Genomic DNA, 21259 nt, shown 5'->3' on the forward strand with positions numbered 1-21259 from the left:
ATCTTAGCCCACTGCTTGAGGACACCAGTTCTATAGGTCTTTTCAGGACTTCCTATATTTCTTGGATCATCTTTTGAGTAATTAAGTAGTCACATGGGGTAAAGATCAATTACAGCTGAAATGTCCAGAACATGGGAAACATCATCACCTGCCCTGTTCTCTTGGTCTTCCCTGAGGATTATTCGGCCAAACCCATAGTCCTGTCATCTAAAGACATTTCCAGTAACAGGTACTGCAGCCACGCTGGGAAGAAGAGGAACACTATGAGCCCTAAAAAGAGGGGAACCAGGAAGGACTCATAACCCATGAAGAAGGGCATTGATTTCTGCTGATGGCAACTGATACACAGGCAATAAACCTGGGTAACATGAGAGAGACCGGGTGGGGAGACCTCTCTGAGCCTATACTTGAAGGGTGACAAAGGGCCTCAGCCAGGGTGACTTGAAGGTGAGAAAAGAAACTAAGGTATCAAACAGAAATGGTTTTGGTATTTGGAAACAGAGAAAAGGTAAATGAGACCAGGACAGGCTGAACCATGAGCAAAGGGTCAACTCCCAGGATGAGGCTGGAGACACTGACAGGGCCCTAAGCTTGACAGAGGGCTGTGGAGAAACAGCGAGGAGTCAAGCTTTTGACCCAAGAACAAATGAAAGCCAGTGGAGGTCTGAACATCAGGATGTAAAAAAAAAAAATCTCCCTTCAGATTTAGCCTTAGTCATAAAAGTCATCTAATTCTGAGCCTGTGATCCTGCCTCCATCCTAGTTTTCCTTTTTGGTTTTCATTCTGGGAGGACTGGGATCTATTTAAAATTCTCATTACCACCAGAAACTCCCTCCAAACCAGAACTGCCACACACAGACACACAGCCAATATAGCTAATCATTTCAGGGGTCAGTGTTGCTCACGCTTTAGAGATTCCGGTCTAGTCTCTCATCTGCATGTTACAAGTGGGCTCCCTCAGGCCGAGAGAGAAGCCATTTATGAGAAGGTCTGAGCTGAGTGAGGAGAACCGGGTATAACTGAATAATGAAATGGGAGGCTGAAGGGCAAGGGGGCCAAGTTTGTCCTTACTGCCCAGCCCATTTAAGACCAGGAACATCTGTCATGTATCTGAGCAAAAGAAACTTTTTTTTTCAAGACTGGGTCAAACTGATACCAAGGAGGTAATTCTTTATTATATGATTGCAGTAAAATATTTTAAAAATACAGAATTGCAAATATATATCCACTGGTACAAAAAACATTGTAAGGGGTCAGTTTGGAAATAGGATCTAAGCAATCTTTTTCATTATGAATAGAGAGGCTCTGTTGGAAAGTTCCAGGTCAATCCAGCCCATCCTTCCTCATCTGCACAGAAAAGTCACAAAGGGACCTGAGGGAAACATCTTCATATCACCACACAGCTCACTTTTTTTCACTGATCATAGAAAATGGAGAAAACAGACCATTAGACTAACCAGTTAAACTAGGTGTTTTTTTTTTTTTTCTTGTTTTGAAAGGAAAGAATGAAGCATTTTGTTGCTTTTATCATGTTAAATGTTCATTTTTCCATTTCTCAAAGAAATGCCTTTAATTTCACAAGATCTAATGTGATACCTCCATTATTCTCTGGTAAAGAGCTGAGACCAGAAATATCCATTTGTGTGTGCACACATACACACAATTCATGTCTTTGGTAAAACCACAGTCGAAAATATGTCTATTTTATTACAAGATGCTGAGAGAGTAACAGGCAGGATGGCCAGGGGTCTCCAAATGGAGGAAATAGGCTGCAAGTGTCAGACATTTTTATCTCTCTTAAGCAGCAGGAGGAAACAAATTAGCGGTATTTTTTTCCTTCACTATACAAATCTAAAAGGAGGTTTCTCTTAAAATACTGGGTTGTCATAATGACACCTGGGGTCAGACTCTCAAGACAATCAGGACTCAAGGTGCCCAGGGGTCCCCACACAAGCTCCTGTCCTAATTACACCTGAGGAACCCCAGGTACTAATAACTGTGGGGGGCCAATCCATTGATTTCCTTTTAGATACTGGGCAACTTACTCCATGCTTACTGAAGCCCCTGGCCCACTTCCTTCCTGATCCGCTTCCGTAATGGTACTGTCTGGACAAGTCAAAGGGTATTATTTCAGTTATTCTTTATGTTGTAACTGAGATTCTGTGCTATTTTCACACGAGTTTCTGATTGTGCCAGTCTCCCTCACCCCTTTTGGGGAGGAATATACTGAACAAGGTCCATGCCTCTGCTTTCATAAATATGGAGCCCTACCTTTCTCTCCCTCTACTTGAACAAAATGTAAATCCTAGAGTGTGGGATGATGGAAAATCTGTGGGTCAAGCACAAAATGCTATTCCTGTAGTTGTTAAGGTCAAAGACTCACTTATTTCCATATAAGAAGCAGTATCCACTGAAACCTGAGGTTAAGGGTTAAAGCACATCATTGAAAATTTAAAGGAGCAGGGACTATTAGTTCCCTGTAACAGTCCATGCAACACTCCTATTTGGGGTATAAAGAAATCAAATGATAAATGGAGACTAGTTCAAGATTTACAAATAATAATTGAGGCTGTAGTTCCTTTACACCTCATGGTGCCTAATCCTTATACTCTATTGTCTGAAATTCCTCAACGAGCCAAGTATTTCTCAGTAATTGATTTGAAAGATGCCTTCTATTCTGTGCCGTTGGTGGAGGAAAGTCAATTTCTATTTGCCTTTGAAGACCCTATGCAGCCAGCTTCTCAGTTAACCTGGACAGTTTCGCCCCCGGGATTTCGTGACAGTCCTCACTTATTTGGACAAAGTTTGTCACGGGATCTACAAAACTTTAATAGCTCTGAAGCGGTGGTGTTACAATATGTAGATGGTATTTTGCTCTGTGCTGAGACAGAGGAAGCTTGTTCAGGAGCCTCAGAAGATTTTGTAAACGTTCTGGCAGGCTGCAGTTATAAGGCATCAAGAGGAAAGGCTCAGCTTTGTCAACAATCTGTTAGATATCTGAGCCTAATCATATGAGAAGGGACTAGGGCCATAGGCCCTGAGAAAATTAAACCCATACCAAATCATCCCCTACCTATGACTTTAAGAAGATTTCTGGGAATCACAGGCTACTGTCATATTTGGATTCCGGGTTATGGGGAACTTGCCCGGCCTTTATATAAACTTATAGCTGAAACTCAGCAGGCCCAAACAGACAAATTGCTTTGGTCTCCAGATACTCAAAAGGCTTTTAAGGTTCTTCAGACTGCCCTCCTGCAAGCTCCTGCTTTGAGCTTGCCCACAGGGTCAGGATTTAATTTGTTTGTCACTGAAACAAAAGGTATGGCCTTGGGAATTTTGACACAAGCCCGAGGGTCTCACCGGCAACCTATTGCTTATCTAAGCAGAAAATTAGATGTAATTTCACATGGGTGGCCCCACTGCCTAAGAGTAATTTGGGGGCAGAGGCTTTATTAGCACCTGAAGCTTTAAAACTAATTAATCAACGAAATCTTACTGTCCTGACTTCTCGTGATGTGAGTGGAATCTTAAATTCTAAGGTTAATATTTGGATGACAGACAGTAGGCTTCTTAAATATTAGTCATTGTTGTTAGAAGGACCTGTAACTAAGCTTAAAGTCTGTGGACATTTAAATCCTGCCACTTTCCTTCCTGAGAAGGAAAATGAAACACCTGATCACAATTGTTCCCAATTCCTAACTTTATGCAGCTTGGGAGGATCTAATGGATACCCCATTAGACAATCCTGACATGGAAATATTTACAGATGGCAGTTCTTTTGTTTGGGATGGAAAGCATAAAGCAGGTTACGCCATGGTGACTGCTGATCAGGTTTCAGAAACAAAATCTCTCCCCCAAGGAACCAGTGCTGAGTTAGCGGAGCTTGTGGCTCTGACCCGAGCTCTAGAGTTAAGCAAAGGGCAGCGAGTAAATATCTACATGGATTCTAAGAATGCTTATTTGACTATACATGCTCATGCTGCAATATGGAAAGAAAGACAGTTTAAAACAGCAACAGGAGAATCTATTAAGCATTTCAGAGAGATTGAGACACTTTTAACTGCTATGCTGCTGCTGCTGCTGCTAAGTCGCTTCAGTCGTGTCTGACTCTCTGCAACCCCATAGATGACAGCGCACCAGGCTCCCGACCCTGGGATTCTCCAGGCAAGAGTACTGGAGTGGGGGGCCACTGCCTTCTCTGTTTAACTGCTATATATTGTCCTAAAGAAATAGCTGTTTTGCATTGCAAAGGGCACAGCAGAGATGGGAGTAAAGCAGCTGAAGATAAGCAGCTGGCTGACTGTCAAGCCAGAAAAGCTGGCACTTTATGAAACCCCTTCACTGTAGACACCTTTGATCTGGACAGATCCTGTGGAACAGGAAAAACCATAATATACTGAGGAAGAATTAGAAAGACATGAGAAAAGACGAGCAAAGATTACAGATAAAGGATGGTTACAATCTGAGGATGGATGATTAATAATTCCTAAAAATGCTCAATGGAAAATTCTTAAAGGTGTACACCAGAGTTTTCATTTCGGTGCAGAGAGTACTTACCAGATGGCTTCTAGTTTGCTTGAAGGCAAAAATGTAATGAAAACTTTAAAGAACATTATCAAAAGGTGTCAGGTTCATCAGAAACATAACCCAAAGACTGAGAAGCTAGCAATATCTGGATTACAATGAAGTGGAAAGTATCCTGGAGAGGGCTGGGAAATTGATTTTACTCATATGCCAAAAGCTAATAGATATTCTTGCTTACTAGTTTGGGTAGATACTTTTACTGTATGGATTGAGGCTTTTCCCTGTCGTAGTAAGCAGGCTAAGTAGGTTATAAAGATTTTAATCCATGAAATTATCCCCAGGTTTGGGCTGCCATGAGCCTTCAGAGTGACAATGGCTCTGCATTTAAAGTTGCTGTAACTCAGGGGGTATCTAAAGCTCTAGAAATAGAATATCACTTACACTGTTCCTGGAGTTCCCCTCTTCATCATGAAAGGATTCCTGTGGTGGACATCTCCACTTCAGGAAAAAGACTTTCTCCAAGTCTGCGAATACCTTCGACAACAATCATATGTGATGCCTCTTCTTCATCTGATGACATCTACCAACCCTAAAATGGACTGGTGCAACACTTTGTACTTTAACTATGGACATGTGACTTTTAATTTTGATTATGCATTGCCTCGGTTTAATGACTATTTCGCTACACATAAGGCAAATAGGTCTGGATCTAATGCTTTTTTACCTGACGTTTATCAAATATGGGATGAGGTTATATGGCTAACTCCTCAAAAAGGACGTCTAGTATCTATTACCCCTATATGCTGGGAACAAACAGAGTCATCCCCAAAAGTCAAGCCAACAACTTCATTACAATGATTGGAAACAATTGGGATTTTGACCTCAGGAACTATGCAACGTAATCATTCCAGTGTTTTCCAACCCCAATTCAGGTCCTCCCTTTGTCTGGCCAGGCACTAATTGGGACTGGATATCTTAGTCAGCTGGCTTGCTCCAAACGGGACCTATTGGATATGTGGCTCTTACCTATAGGCATGGCTTCCCCTTGGTTGGATAGGGAGATGCACCCTGCGTCTAGCCTTTACTCACGGCTTTATATTTTCAGAGCTTCCAGAAAAGCCTGCTAATTTACCCCACCTGAAAACTCAGTGGACAAGGTCTATATTTCACTGGTATGATTTCACTGGTATATTTCACTGGCTGCAGTCTTTGTTTCCTCTTTGGGAACTACAGATGTTATGCTGCGAGTGGATCTTTGACTAATTTTACTCAACAGGCATTACAAGATTTTCAGAAAGCTATTGCAGCTCTTAATGCTGAACAAGCACAAATTAGAAAGGTGGTTTTACAAAACAGATTAGGTTTAGATATTCTGACAGCTGCGCAAGGAGGAACTTGTGCCATTATTCAGACCCAATGCTGTACATATAAACCTGATATGAGCCCTAATGTTATTCATTTCACTAAACACATGAACAAGATGATTGAGGCTATGGATATTCCTGAAGCCTTAACTGCCTCATTTGGGGAGATGTTAACTAGGGCCCCATGGTGGAACACTATCTTATTTACAATAATTTTGATTGCTCTGTTTTTGCTGTTTGCTCCCTGCATCTGTAACTGTGTAACTGGATTCGTTTCTAGTTGCATGAAAGCTTTTAAGTTACAACGGGTTGTGTTAGGGTAAGCACACTGAAACCGCCCACCCTGGCCAGGCACCATAGTAACCATTTGCATGACTTGTTTTATGACAGGAGATCCTGATAAGGAATACGGAACTAATAAGACACCACCAACCTGAAGAGTTCGGGAAAGGTCGAAAGGAGACACCGAGTGTCTGTCCACGTCCCAGAATCCCTCTCGCTAGCATCCATCTTGGCTGAGCCATGCGTGCACCACCAGGAAAGACTCCAAATTAGAATGATTGGCCAAAGACCACCCAGAAACTAATCTCATCACCATAAAACCCGAGACTGCAGGCCACATGCAGAGCAGTTCTCCTGGGTTCCCTTACCCTACTGCTCTCCACCCAAGTACCCTTCCCAATACAATCTCTTGCTTTGTCAGCACATGTGTCTCCTCAGACAATTCATTTCCGAGTGTTAGACAAGAGCCCAGTTTCAGGCCCTGGAAGGGGTCCCCCTTCCTGCAATAGTTGCTCTAACTCCTGCTTCTGCTGCAGCTTCTTCCAGCTACTATTTGCGGGCCCTGGATCAGACATCTTCGGTATGAGGGTTAGGAGAATATGTTGCCTCACCAATTTAAGGACAACGCCCCTTGTCAGCTCGGAAGCAGTTATGAAACAAGAATGATGCCCCTTGTCCCTAGGCAACATAATTCTTCTAAAAGAAAAGGGGGGACTGAGAGGGTAACAGACAGGAAGGCCAGGGGTCTCCAAATGGAGCAAATAGGCTGCAAGTGTTAGACATTTTAATCTCTCTTAAGCGGCAGGAGGAAACAAACTAGCGATACTTTTGTCCTTCTCTATACAAATTTAAAAGGAGGTTTCTCTTAACTTACGTGTTGCCATAATGACACCTGGTTTCACCTGAAGTTAACTATTCTCAAACCTTGAGGTAACCAATCCATTTTTCTTATGGAAATGTTTGTCTTAAGCTACGTGAATGGACTATGCACTTACCCTAGACTCTGTCTTCAAGTCAGTTCCACCTAAAGGCTGAGAACCTACTTCACAAACCAGTATGTTATACTCAGATATTGTTCCCCTAATCTATGTAAACAAAACTATTTGTATGGTAATCTGCCCTTCTACAAGATTCAAGTTAATCATTTTATGGCCTGGGATGACTCATCTGGTGCCAAGACTATCCCAAAATGCATTTTATGGATGAGGGCCCTGGTGCCATTTTAAAACCTTCCTTTCCTTCATTAACAGACTGCTAGTGACTATAATGGCACCCCACTCCAGTACTCTTGCCTGGAAAATCCCATGGATGGTGGAGCCTGTCAGGCTGCAGTCCATGGGGTCGCTAAGATTCTAAGAGTCAGACACCACTGAGCGACTTCACTTTCACTTTTCACTTTCATGCACTGGAGAAGGAAATGGCAACCCATGCCAGTATTCTTGCCTGGAGAATCCCAGGGACAGAGGAGCCTGTTGGGCTGCCATCTATGGGGTCGCACAGAGTCAGACACGACTGAGAAGACTTAGCAGCAGAAGCAGCCCCTCCATTCTGAACCCCCTTCCACCTCCCTCCTCACCAGATCTCTCTGGGTTGTTTCAGAGCACTGGCTTTGGGTGCCCTGCTTCGTGCACTGAACTTGCACTGATCATTCTATTTTACATATGGTAATTTACATGTTTCAGTGCTATTCTCTCAAATCATCCCACCCTCGCCTTCTCCCACTGAGTCCAAAAGTCTGTTCTTTACATGTGTGTCTCCCTTTGTTGCCCTGCATGTAGGATCACTGGTACCATCTTTCTAAATTCCATATACATGCATTAATATACAGTATTTGTCTTTCTGACTTATTTCACTCTGTATAATAGGCTCTAGGTTCATTGACCTCATTAGAACTGATAAACGAGGTGACACTTTTGCTAAGTATGGCACAAAATAGTCTAAGATGATTTACTACTCACCAAAGAAAATTTCAAATGTATGAGATGAAGGGAAGAAAGCACTCAGGCAAGGAATGAATCTGAAAAAAATCTGAAACAAAAACCTGAGAGTTATTTTTAATCTAAAAATCTGGTGTTAAAGTTTAAAAAAATGTGGAGAATAATCATATTTAGAAAAGGATGATAAGAGTAGAATACTGGAAACTAAAAAAGCTTATTTCTGAAGTTAAAAATGAGTACAGAAATGGAATGTATTAAGACCTATTCCAAGACACAAAAAGCACCATACATAAAGAAAGGAGAAAATGTGAATCCGTTTTTTAAAAAAAGTGTTCCTTTAAAAATGCTACCCAATAATGATACAGTGGATAAGAATCTGCCTGACAATGCAGGGGACATGGGTTCTCTCCCTGGTTCAGGAAGATCCCACAAGTACAAGCAACTAAGCCTGTGCACAACTACTGAGCCTGTGCTTTAGAACCTGGGAGCCACAACTCCTGAGCCCATTGCACAGCACAGCCAAAAAAATTCATTAAAAAAGAAAAGCTACCACAGAGTGACATTTTAGAGTCAGTCATTTCCTGCCCCAGGTCTCTTCTTCCCTGACCTCTATCTTATGACAGGACAAGGGAAGAGGGTCACTCACATCTCAGTGAGTCAAACCACTGCCCCAGGCTCAACAGGGTTTGCAAATGACAGTGATCTTCTGCCACAACTAATAAAAAAAGACACAAGCCTTATAGACAAGAGTTTTGAAATTCTCAGCCTCCTCTGTATAACTGAAAAAATCATCTGTATCCAAACAACTGGCCACACCTGGATCGAGCTTACCCCTCTGTTCACCTAGCTCCCTATTTCATCTGGGTCTCCGTGTCTCTTTTTCTCCCCCTCTGCTCTCCTGCTGCTCCTGTCCTATTTCCTCCCTCACAGTGTCCTGTCCCAGGCGGCTGCAATTCGTTCCCCCTCGAAATGCTCTCTATCTCCAACCTTCCTGAGTCTTTCAAAAATCCATACCTATGTCTGCCTCCTTCTTTCCCCATTTCGGCTCAGGAGAAGCGAGGACAGAGGGGCTGGGAGGGAGGGGGCGCAGGAGCGGGGCGGGCTCTCCGGAATCCCAGGACCGGGAGAGGGCGCGCGGCCTATCTGGGCTCTGCCTCCAGCGGTCGAGAAGGCAACGCGGCGGGCGCGACTCCAACTCGCAAGAGACGGCTTTACTTGGCGGGGCCAGAGGTCAAAAGGGGTTTTAAGCAGGAATATGTAGCCAGAGGCGGTGTCTACACTCACCGAGGGCCGAAACGCCTCAGCAACACTTAAAACCCAAACAAAAAGATAACTGGGCCGCAACGGCAGCGGCAGCGTTTATTCGGGGCCGAGCACCAGGTGCCAGGGTGTTCAGGTCGCTGGCAATTCCCACACCATGAGGACGAGTGAGCGGGCGCGGAGGTGGGGATTGGCGGGGTGGCGAGCTCTGCAAACTTACTCTAGAAGGAAGCGTAGGCGCCGCTCGGGGACCTCGGCTCCGCGCTCTCCGACTTCCGCCTCTGCGGGAAAAGGCTTTTTGTATTAGAGCCGCGGCTTCCGACCAACAGCGGGGCGAGCACCCGCTGCGCGCAGAGTTCGTGGGAGGGGCGGGGCGCGGAGAGGGGCGGGGCCTGTTACCTTGACACCATTAAGTTACCCTCTGCTCAGGTAACAGCTTCAAGTTATGTCGGAAGCCAAGATACTTCCTCTTAAGACTAAAAGGGTTTATTCTCAATAAAAAGCTGTTTTTCACAGCATTTTCTGCTCAGATCCTGCTAGTGAGGCTGAAGCAATTCAGGAATCTGGGGACTTGGGCAGTTTTAAGAAACAAGAATGGGACTAGTCTCTATATTACAAATACAAAACTCTGTTCAATTCAGTTCAGTCGCTCAGTCGTGCCCGACTTGTTGCAACCCCATGAATCGAAGCACGCCAGGCCTCCCTGTCCATCACCAACTCCCGGAGTTCACTCAGACTCGCGTCCAAGGAGTCAGTGATGCCATCCAGCCATCTCATCCTCTGTCGTCCCCTTCTTCTCCTGCCCCCAATCCCTCTCAGCATCAGTCTTTTCCAATGAGTCAACTCTTCGCATGAGGTAGCCAAAGTACTGGAGTTTCAGCTTTAGCATCATTCCCTCCAAAGAAATCCCAGGGTTGATCTCCTTCAGAATGGACTGGTTGGATCTCCTTGCAGTCCAAGGGACTCTCAAGAGTCTTCTCCAAGACCACAGTTCAAAAGCATCAATTCTTCAGCGCTCAGCCTTCTTCACAGTCCAACTCTCACATCCATACATGACCACAGGAAAAACCATAGCCTTGACTAGACGGACCTTAGTCGGCAAAGTAATGTCTCTGCTTTTGAAAAAGCTATCTAGGCTGCTCATAACTTAGAAATGGGCTATTCCCTACTCATACCCTACAAAACAGCAAACTTAGCATAGTGCTGAGTTCAATAAACTCAAGGTTAGTATCTGGCTGTCTGAGATGGAGGACTTAAGGGATGTGATCATTTGGGTCACTAACCACAGCCTTTTAAGAGCAAGACACTTTAAATGATCATAAACTGCCTAATTATTTCTTTTATCCAACACGTTTTAATTATTTCCCCTTTCTAAACCCAACTCTTTAAACAGTGACATAAAGGGGGTTGTATAAGCAACTCTTACAATGACAAACATCATTGTGTAAGTTTAAGCTACAGAAAAAAAATTAACTGATATGTATACTGTGAAACGATTATCACAATGTTTGCCTAGCATTCATAATTTCATATAGATAACCTAAAAGTGATTCTTGACAGTGGATTCACCAATGATTTATCAGATACAAACCAAAAGCTCACACCAACAAAATAAAAAGAGGTAAATTGCACACATCCTAATTATCAAATATTGTGCAGTAAACCATCCTCAGCAGTGAAAAACAAATGTACACTATATTACCAAAAAATTGCCAAGCATATATTCAGTAATAGTTTAAATCATCAAGAATAGATAAAGAAAATAGTTTAAATCATCAAGAATACATAAAGAACTCTAAAATGTACTGATCACCAATTCCACCATGGGGTGGGGGAGCTTTCTTAACCAACCATCCCACACATGGCAAATAAAATACAAAGAGTAACATAAAATAGAAACTTAATGACAAAAATAAAAGACCATCATTTATAATGCATACAAATATAAAAAAAAGGAAAGTAGCTATGCCTTGAAAAAACACAAATGATGGTTCATCACTGAAGTTATCACTCCACTACATAAGCTCTGTCATTAAGTTGCTACAAAATTAAGTGTGGAGGCAGAATGATCAAGAGCATCCAGGTGACAAGCATGCAGCATCAGCAACAGTTTAGTCAACAGCCTCACAAATATGAGGGTGAACCTGGACAGTACCCTTGTCAGGAGAAGTTCCTACACCTCTTGGTGAGGCTCAAAGGGCATGGTGATAGTACATGTGAACAACACTATCACAGTGCCCTTCATATGGGCTTCAGTGACATCACTCAAAGCCAGAAAAAGATGTACAGGTCAAGGTCTTCAGATACTTTCTCATATCACAGAACACACTGACCACTATACTAAGTAGCTTCAAGTGGTAATTCTGTATGCAGCAGGAAAATATTACAACCAATAAGGGAAAGTATTCTCCTTTAAAAATTTTCTCTTACCCAGTAAACCCACACCACAGAGAGTCCAGGAGGAGCTGCCCCATAAACACAGGCGGATTACCACAGCAAAGAACCTGGACATGACTTCAGACCCTAGAGCCACATACTTCAAAATCAAATTTAAAAGGAAAAAGAATACAAACTAAGGGGAAAGCAAAGTCAGGAAGAGTCTACACTCTCTAGTCTAGTCTCCCAGACTAGATAGACCAGTACAAGAGTGGAAAACTATGAGATGTGGGGGTCTCATATCCTAAGACCTTGAGATGGGACTATTTGGTCCACCCAGAGATGCCAAGCTAAGCGCCTGAAAGAGTCACACGTATTCCCTTTATTGGACTGCTGTCCCTACAGTTTTCCCAAGTGACAGGCACAGAAGACCCAACCCACCAGCCTATTCCACACACCCTGACATGTATGGCAGCAAAAGGAGAACAGCAGAAACGGCTGAGCGATCTCCAGAGGCAGACAGGGACTGAGACGGTTCATTACAGGTTCTGAGGGGCCAGATAGAATTAAAGAGCAGCCAGTACTTTCCCATTTGCCGATTCTATCTCCCAAATATGACAACTGCGATGAAAGCAGCACCGGATCAGGGGTTAGACGCTTGGGGCATCAGCTCTGATCTATATGGACTAAGAATAGAGTAGCCGATAGATCCAAGCCCACAAAGAAGAGGGGGCAAGGCGGCCCACCTCATGCTCCTCACACTCAAGAACAACCAGCTCACAGCAGGGAGACGGCGAGTGTTGCGGATACAAACCTTGCCTTTGTGTCTGATGGAGCTGCAGCACCACTGGCGGGTGAAAGAACACATGATACATGTTGAAGGACAGGCTGAGGACTCGGGGAAAGGTTAAGCTTCCTCTGGGACTTTAATAAACAAACTTCTCTTTGGTCAAAGAATTAAGAGGGTCAATTCCTAGGTAGGTTGAGAAGTCCGGGGTACCCAAGGAGGAGAAAGGGGTCTGGGGCTCTCAAAGAGTATAGAAAGTGGCCTGGAATTCTCAAGGAGGAGAAAAGGACAAAGTTTTTTCTTTAAGCCCAGAGCTGATAATTACACAACAAAACAACTCCACTTAAACTCTGTACTAAGCAGAGACATTACTTTGCCAACAAAGGTCCGTCTAGTCAAGGCTATGGTTTTTCCAGTGGTCATGTATGGATGTGAGAGTTGGACTGTGAAGAAAGCTGATTGCTGAAGAATTAATGCTTTTGAACTGTGGTGTTGGAGAACACTCTTGAGAGTCCCTTGGACTGCAAGGAGATAAAACCAGTCCATTCTGAAGGAGATCAGTCCTGGGTGTTCTTTGGAAGGACTGATGCTAAAGCTGAAACTCCAGTACTTTGGCCATCTCATGAGAAGAGCTGACTTATTGGAAAAGACTCTGATGCTGGGAGGGATTGGGGGCAGGAGGAGAAGGGGACGACAGAGGATGAGATGGCTGGATGGCATCACCAACTCGATGGACATGAGTTTGAGTGAACTCCGGGAGTTGGTGATGGACAGGGAGGCCTGGCGTGCTGCGATTCATGGGGTCGCAAAGAGTCAGACACGACTAAGCCACTGCACTGAACTGAAGATAATATAACAACAATGTGTCCTGCTTGAGGACAGGTTTCTCCTTCTTGAGAACCTTCTGACTAATCCTGTCATCTTGAAATGTCAATTCTGGGCATGGGTCTGATAAGACCTTTACGACCTTGAGACATTCTTTTGATTTACTGTAATAACCAGTTGAGAAAGTAATATGTCAGAAGCTTTCTCTGTCCTATTTCATACTTTAATAAAACTCTGCTACACAAAAGCTGTTGAGTGATCAAGTCTGGTCCCTGGTCCCAAAACTATATCTTCTTCTTCGTAGATAATGAATCTAACGTTGTTCACTGTAAGCTCTCATCTCTATGTACCATTACAAGAAGTTTCCAACCACTGTTAATGTTGTGCTTTCCTCTCTGCCCTGAGATCTCATCTCTGTTCACACTTTTGATACATTCCCATCCATTTGGGGGTTCTGTTTTGTTTTCAAAACTAGTATCTCAAACTAAAATATATGATGTACGAAAAGAGCACACCTAACATTGTTCTCAATGCTGAAAGACTGAAAACTTTTCCTCTGAGATTGGGAAGAAGGCAAGGACGTGCACTCTGCATCACTGTTGAACACAGGACTGAAACCCCTAACCAGAGCAATTAGACAAGAAAAAGAAATCAAAGCTTCCCAAAGTGAAAAATTAGAAAGTTACCTTCTTCCCTAGAGGACAAGGTCTTTTGTGTATACACTGTAGATTCCACACAGACACAAAAAACCTCCTGCCACATCAAATAGCAATTTTAGCAAACTTGCAGGATACAAAAGTCAACGTGCAAATCAGCTGCATTTCTATACACAGTGAACAATGTTAAAAGAAAATCACATAAAAATTTTATTTACTATTGTATTAAAAATGGATGAAATATTTAGGAACAATTCACCAAGGAGGTGAAACATATAACTGAAAACTACTTAACCATTTCTAAAAGAAATCCAAAATAAACAAATAAATCTAGTAGTCATGGACTGGAAATCTCAGTACTCTATATTTCCAAATTACTCAAAGTGTTCCACAGATTTAATGAATTCATTATGAAACTTACAATAGAAATGTTTGCAGAAATAGAAAAAACTTGCCAGAAGTCATAAAGAGTCTCAAGGGGACCATAAACTGCAAAAGTACTCTTCAATAAGTACAAAGATGAAAGATGAAGGCCAACCTTTTTAAAATTTCAAGCCGTACACAATATCATCCAGATAGTGTAGTACTGGCATAAACACGGATTTATACACCAAGGGAACAGAAGTGAATTTTCAGAAATAACCATTTGCATATATTTTCCTATATTTAAAATATAACCATATGCATATAAACATTTGCATATATTTAAAATCTAATGACAAGGATGCTAAGAAAACCCAGTGGAAAAAAGACAGCTGCCATAACAAATGGTGAATCTATGGGTTAAACAATGAAGAGGAAACCTCACCTGCATCAAAAGTAAAAACATCTCTGTGCCAAACCACAAAATGAACACAGTGAAAAGACAAAATCTGAAGAATGAAGGCAATGTAAGTGAATTTCCAGCTCTCAGAGATTTAGATTCATGTCACAGTTTCAAACAGATGATGGAATAGCACACTACCACTGATACCTGACTCTGGATTTTCCATCCCATTTCCAATCAGGATTTTGAAGTCAGTGACTCACTCACTTAGCTTCAATTACCTTAGAACAAATTTCCCTTTTTAGGACTGCTTCCATATTTTACCAGGTACTCTGCATGTTAATACCTGACTTCCACCCACAGCTTCTTAATCCTGATTGACAGAGAGCAGACTGCACAGCCAGAAGGACCCGAGGTAATCCCTGCTGCCCAAAGGCAATGAGACCCCTTCTCAAACCTGTGGGTGTGAAGCCCTGCCCAGGATGGTGCCCTCCACACAAGGTCCAGGACACTGGGTCATGGGGAGATGGGATCTGAGTGGAGACGACAGGCCCTGAGGGAAGTTCCCTGGTGAGTGTGCATGTACCAGGGTCAGAAAGGATACTTCAGAGTCAGAGATGATTAGTAAGTCCAAAGAAGGGATTTCAGGAAGGACAGACAGAATCAACTGAGAATATGATTTTACCTGAGAAAGAGCCATTCCTCCTTTCTTGCCTTTTTTCCTCCTCTTCCCAGCTTCTTCCTCAGACAATCTAAGTTTTTAGAAGTTGATCTGGCAAGTGGAAAACAGGCTGCTTAAGGCTTAGAATCAACGTCCCCCTTCATTGCCACAACGAGAAAAACAGGAAGACCTCACTATGTGAAACATTCCTTTGGTGTCCACTGCCTCAGGTAGGATGCTGTTTCTGCCCTCCTATTTCTTCCCTCAAACCTCTCCTGCCCCCCTCAGCAACTTGTTTCTCCTCTTGCTCCTCTTCTCCCCCTACCCTTCTAATTGTCCTAAACATCTATACATCTGTCTCTTTCTTTCTCCAACTCTGCTCCCTCTCTGCCTTCTAGTCACACCCCTTCTCTCCCTGTTACACTCCCACTCTAGGGCACTCCAGGTGTCTAGGCTTCCTTCCTTCTCTTCTCAGTTCAGTTCAGTTCAGTTCAGTCGCTCAGTCGTGTCCGACTCATTGCGAACCCAGGAATCGCAGCACGCCAGGCCTCCCTGTTCATCACCATCTCCCGGAGTTCACTCAGACTCATGTCCATTGAGCCCGTGATGCCATCCAGCCATCTCATCCTCGGTCGTCCCTTTCTCCTCCTGCCCCGAATCCCTCCCAGCATCAGAGTCTTTTCCAATGAGTCAACTCTTTGCATGAGGTGGCCAAAGTACTGGAGTTTCAGCTTTAGCATCATTCCCTCCAAAGAAATCCCAGGGTTGATCTCCTTCAGAATGGACCGGTTGAATCTCCTTGCAGTCCAAGGGACTCTCAAGAGTCTTCTCCAAAACCACAGTTCAAAAGCATCAATTCTTCAGCACTCATCCTTCTTCACAGTCCAACTCTCACATCCATACATGACTGCAGGAAAAACCATAGCCTTGACTAGACGGACCTTAGTCGGCAAAGTAATGTCCCTGCTATTGAATATGCCATCTAGGTTGGTCATAACTTTTCTTCCAAGGAGTAAGCGTCTTTTAATTTCATGGCTGCAGTCACCATCTGCAGTGATTTTGGAGCCCCCCAAAATTAAGTCTGACACTGTTTCCACTGTTTCCCCATCTATTTCCCATGAAGTGATGGGACCGGATGCCATGATCTTCCTTTTCTGAATGTTGAGTTTTAAGCCAACTTTTTCACTCTCCACTTTCACTTTCATCAAGAGGCTTTTTAGCTCCTCTTCACTTTCTGCCATAAGAGTGGTGTCATCTGCATATCTGAGGTTATTGATATTTCTCCCGGCAATCTTGATTACAGCTTGTGCTGTTTCTCTTCTAGGATCACCCCTTTCAGCTCTCCTACCGCAGACGCGGGGCCCCTGTTTCCTTGTCTCCAACTCCTGGAGATCCCACGCCTTTGTCCATTATTCTTTCACCCACCCGCTACTTTAAGAGCTAAATCTATTTCATTTTACCATCCCTTTGCAACTGCCTCAGCCATCCTGGGCGACCCCGTGGGTTCTCTCATTGTTTTCCACTTCTGAGTTTGCCTTTCACTCTCAGTCACTGCTTCTTCTGATCCCCCTTGCCCACGTATCTACAGAAATGATGAGTAAATGAAACGCCCGCCTAACAAAAGAGCACCTTTTCCAAAGAGACGGACTCGTGACGGAAAAACACTGGGTGTCACACGTCCAGCCCAGGGGTGAGGAAAAGGGACTGACCAGGAAGCGAGGCCTGCGGGGCAGAACGATCGGCCTGAGGAGACCGGGGGGCAGAGAGGGTGGGAGCCAGAGAGGTCTCGGGCCGGGCGAGCTCTCCAGAATCCCAGGACCGGGGAGAGGACGCAGCTTCTCCGGGAGCGGGGCTGCCGAGGCGACCTCCAGGGGCCGACAGGGTGAGGCGGTGGAGGTGGACGTGCCCGAATCCCCCTCGCGCCCGGGGACTTTACAGGGCACAGGCGTAGGTACTAACGGTTAAGTTTTAAGCAGGAAAATATCCCGAAAGGCGGTGTCTCTGGGGCCGAAGGCCGAAAAGCAAACGGCAAGGACAAGCCTCAGAGCGATTTCGAACACTCGACCTGCAACCGCGGCCTCTGGGTTTATTTGGGGCGGACGGCGGGGTGTTGGGATATTACTGCCGCGGAACCAGCGGGACCATGAAGATGGGCTGGCGAGGGCGGTTGGACGGCTAAGCGCGCAGCACACCTTCACACTGGGAAAAAAAACCTCAAGGGCCGCCCGACGACCTCCTCTCGCGGCCTTCCGCTTCCGCAGGAAAGTGCGCACGCGCGGATTCCGAGGCGGAGCTTCCGGGTGGGGGGCTGGGCGGATCGCTGCAGGCGAGGGCCGGGGCGAGACAAGACGGGAGAAGGGGCCGCGAGGTGTTTAACAGCCATGTGATGCCCCATAAATTACAGCCTGTTTTTTTTTAAGTTTGTTGCCTTTAACGTCTAAATAGATAGCATATTCTTCTATACTTACAATATGGAAATGTCTATGAATAAAATAAACTTTCTGTCATATGTTGAGGAAAGAACAGTGGTAGTAGTGAAAGTCGCTCAGTCCTTCCGACTCTGCGACCCCATGGTCTATACAGTCCACGGAATTCTCCAGGCCAGAACACTGGAGTGGGTAGTCTTTCCCTTCTGCGTGGGATCTTCCCAAGCCAGGTGTCTAACCCAGGTCTCCCGCGTTGCAGGCGGATTCTGAGCCACAAGGGAAGCCCCTGTTAGTAAGATTCATCCAGTGTTTTAGCAACAAGATCTAAGCAGCCCAGGGTATGGTCAGTGTTTGGGGACAGACTTAAAAATCTGCAATCCGTGCCTAGCTTTGATTTCTTCTTTTAGTGCCTGTTGGCTGCTAGACAGTTCTCTTCTTAAATTCTTCCGATTTAATTTGAATTTTATACATTCCACACAGCCTCCTGGGAATTTTGAGGACTTGGGTCACTTTGCGCTCCCCCTCAGGATGAGAGGAAAACATACACTGGGCACAGTGGAGAGGAGGAAGCTGGCGGGTTCCGCGGACCAGAAGCACTGCTGCAGCGGGGCTCCACGCAGCCATGCAAGCAGAGGCGGCCGGCCTTTCCAGGTCGCTGTGTCCCCCGATACACTTTTAAGGCAAAAGCTTATAACTTTGGAGACCAGTATGTTGGAAACTAGGCTATGTCCTCCTAACAAGTAGAAAAGTTTCAATAAAGATTTTATTTTCCTTTCTAAAATTTTTTGAAATTACGAAAGTATGACAACACATTTACATGAGGCTTTCCAAATAGTTAGACAGTTCCACTATATATTACAATTTTTACGTAGACAAATTAAGATTTTCAGTTGGAATTTCAATATTAAACTCTCAAAAATTAATAGAATGGACAGGAAAGTAGGATATACTAGACCTGAAAAGAATTGTGAACCAATTCAACCTGATTAAGACTTATACACTTTTCACACAAGAGCAGGATACAAATTTTACTCAAGTTCCCATAGACTATTAACCAGGAGACACTGGAACATGACATAAAACAAGGTGCAAAAGTTTCATGGCCTAAATAAAGAGTATTGAAATCATACAGGGCCTGCTCTCTTATTGCTGTGAAACTATGTGAGAAATCAATACCAAAGGGTACTTGAAAATAACCCACATAGTTTCAAGTGCAATAAATAAATAAATAAATGTTTTTGTCAGCAGGTTCTTGCCTGTCCTGTTCCTGGCACTTCAGGGGTTGGGAACCTGGGTCTCTGAAGAGTTCTTGTAGGGCGGTAATTGGATGCAGAACATTTCCTGCCATTAGAATAATTTAACCATCTTAAGAAAACAAGAAATTTTTCTGGATTTCTTTCTGTACTGAAAACTAAAATAAATATAAAACTATCCCTGGGGAAAATATGCCATTTTACAGTGACATCCTGTATCACAACTTTTCCTCTTTCCACATGGCTCAGTTCCAGAGACACAAGGTCAAAACCTACAGTCTGAGACTGGAGGACTAAGGTATGTGATGGGAACTTCCATCAGTACCTTGTTTTTTTGTTTTTGGTTTTGTTTTTGAAATTGACAAAGTTTACTAACCATTGCTTTTAAAAGAGCAATTTTCGTTGATCAGTTGCTAAGTCGAATCTGACTCTTTCTAACTCCATGAACTGCAGCACACCAGGCTTCCCTGTCCTTCACTATCTCCCAGAGTTTTCTCAAACTTGCCTTCATTGAGTGGGTAATGCCATCTAACCATGTCATCCTCTGTCACCATCTTCTCCTGCCTGCAATCTTTCCCAGCATCAGGGTCTTTTCCATTGAGTCCACTCTTTGCATCACATGGCCAAAAAGAGCAATACATCTTTAAAAATTGATGAAAACCGCATTGTTCCTTTAGTACACATTCTAAGCTTCTACTGCTCTCCACACAACAGGCCAATAATTGAGAGACGAGTTGCTGGGGCAGGAATAATGACTTTATTCAGAAAGTCAGCAAACCAAAAATATGGTGGACTTGTACCCCCCAAACCATCTTATCTGAGTTAGAACTCAGTCCCCTTGTATACTAAAAGAAGACGGAGCAAAGTCAAGTCAAATTCCTTTGAACCTAAGGAATCAAACGGTTAAGTAACAGAGCATAAAAGTCCATCAGTAAGAGTTCCCTGAACAAACTAAAATAACATCAAGGAATTTGAAGAGCAATGGAAGGCCTTAAAAGGTCATTGTATAGGGTCACTCCTCAACCCCTCCCCCCCCACACACAATATCAGTAATCTTATTACTGTTTAAATCATTCATGTGCTGGGGTAGAAAAAATTTACGGGTACATAATATATTCAACTGTTAAAAATTACAAAGCTTATTTATGAGATGATGTTTTGTAATAAAACCATGGAGTTGCATATCCATGCACACGTGCATGCACATGTAAACACACAATTGACTGAAATGAAGAGTTGCCTCTTGACACATTTTTAAATCATTTTCCTATTATCACGTTTAGTCATATGTATTTCAGCATCTCTGGGGCCATGAAAATGAATCAACTGTACTTAAGTTTGTCAAACTACTTTTTAAAAAAAAATATGTTTATTTATTTAAGTTGTGCTGGTCTTTGTTACTTTGTGTGGCTTTTTCTAGTTGCACTGAGCGGGGGATACTCTGTAGTTGTGGTGAGTGGGCTTCTCACTGCAGTGGCATCTCTTGTTACAACAGGTTGCAGGTGGACTGCAGGCACAAGGCTTCTGTAGTTGCAACACATGGGGTCTGCAGTTTCCGCTCACAGGCTCTTGAGCATGGGCTCAGTAGTTGTGGTGGATGGGCTTAGTTACTCCTGGGCATGCGGAATCTTCTCGGACCAGGGAGATCAAACCCATATCCCCTGCATTGGCAGACACATTCTTATCTACTGCACCAATGCGGAAGTCTCAACTCTAATACTATATTAATTATAAAAAAAAAAAGAAAAGGTAGTATACGTATAAAAAACATATATAGAATACTTTGAGTGCAATCTCTATAAAATACCTATATTCAAAAATAATATGAGGGCATCTCTCCTGGCACAATGGTAAAGAATCCACCCACAAATGTGGAAGACATGGGTTCTGCTCCAGGATAATGCCACATGCCTCGGGGCAACTAAAACCAAGTGACACAACTACTGAGCCTGTGCTGTAACGCCCAAGAGCCCAAACTACTAGGCCCATGTGCTGAAGCTACTGAAGCCCAAGCCTCATACAGCCATGCTCTGCAACAAGATACCACAATGAGAATTGCATGCACCAGGACTAGAGAACAGCCCCCACGGCTGGCAACTAGAGAAGAGACCAAGCAGCAACAAAGACCCAGAACACCTAAA

At 43.7% G+C, this 21259-nt stretch overlaps 2 protein-coding genes and 1 pseudogene across 11 annotated transcripts in view; all 3 read right to left on the reverse strand.

Moving 5' to 3' along the window:
• Nucleotides 1-9651, reverse strand: part of LOC138419220 (zinc finger protein 665-like) — a 127776-nt gene extending 118125 nt beyond the window's left edge. The window contains exon 1 of the mRNA XM_069551725.1: nucleotides 9589-9651. The gene's annotated coding sequence lies outside the window, so the exon portion shown is untranslated. The remainder of the gene's footprint in view (nucleotides 1-9588) is intronic.
• The window catches only part of LOC138419223 (zinc finger protein 665-like), a 33031-nt gene extending 23301 nt beyond the window's left edge, over nucleotides 1-9730 (reverse strand). The window contains exons 1-3 of one of the 10 annotated variants that reach the window (XM_069551779.1): nucleotides 9589-9695; nucleotides 8130-8199; nucleotides 6323-6404 (exon numbers count right to left, since the gene is read on the reverse strand). The gene's annotated coding sequence lies outside the window, so the exon portion shown is untranslated. Of the gene's footprint in view, nucleotides 1-6322; nucleotides 6405-8129; nucleotides 8200-9588 lie in introns of all 10 variants that reach the window. The other 9 variants (XM_069551785.1, XM_069551782.1, XM_069551775.1 and 6 more) reach the window with 9 other exon arrangements.
• An 8479-nt stretch (nucleotides 9731-18209) lies between these two features.
• Nucleotides 18210-18489, reverse strand: LOC138929752 (bolA-like protein 3 pseudogene; annotated as a pseudogene).
• Nucleotides 18490-21259: the final 2770 nt, after the last annotated feature.

This window comes from Ovis canadensis, chromosome 14 (assembly GCF_042477335.2).
Source record: "Ovis canadensis isolate MfBH-ARS-UI-01 breed Bighorn chromosome 14, ARS-UI_OviCan_v2, whole genome shotgun sequence".
Lineage (NCBI taxonomy): Eukaryota > Metazoa > Chordata > Mammalia > Artiodactyla > Bovidae > Ovis > Ovis canadensis.